The following is a 666-nucleotide window of genomic DNA, read 5'->3' on the forward strand; positions in this document are numbered from 1 at the left end:
GAAAGCTCTTGATGTCGTGATACCACGGTTTGTCGTCGATGATTGCTTCTACTGTGAACACATGAGCGGGCCTATCCAGGCGCATAACATCGATCCGAGGAATGTCATTCCAATGATTTATCCTAATCATGGAAGAGAGTGTGGCTAATGCATCAGCCAAATTATTTTCTTCACGAGGAATGTGATGAAAATCTACCCTGTCGAAGAATGGTAATAATCTTCTCGCGTAGTCTTTGTAAGGAATTAGCCCTGGTTGGCGTGTTTCCCATTCTCCTTTGATTTGATTGATGACCAAAGCAGAATCTCCGTACACATCCAAGTGTTTGATTCTTAGATCCATGGCTTCTTCGAGACCCATGATGCAAGCTTCATATTCGGCCTCATTGTTTGTGCACTTGAAAGTTAATCTGGCAGAAAACGGAATATGGGTACCCTGAGGTGTAACAATGAGTGCCCCAATTCCTCGTCCATAAGCATTGACAGCTCCGTCAAAGATTAAACCCCACTGGGATCCTATCTCAGGTCCTTCGTCTGGTAGTGGCTCGTCGTAATCTTTCATCTTGAGGTACATGACGTCCTCGTCTGGAAAGTCGAAACTGGTTGATTCATGATCATTGAGTGGATGGTGAGCCAGGTGCTCAGCTAGAATGCTTCCTTTCACGGCTT

This window comes from Vicia villosa, linkage group LG3, assembly GCF_029867415.1.
Source record: "Vicia villosa cultivar HV-30 ecotype Madison, WI linkage group LG3, Vvil1.0, whole genome shotgun sequence".
Taxonomy (NCBI): domain Eukaryota; kingdom Viridiplantae; phylum Streptophyta; class Magnoliopsida; order Fabales; family Fabaceae; genus Vicia; species Vicia villosa.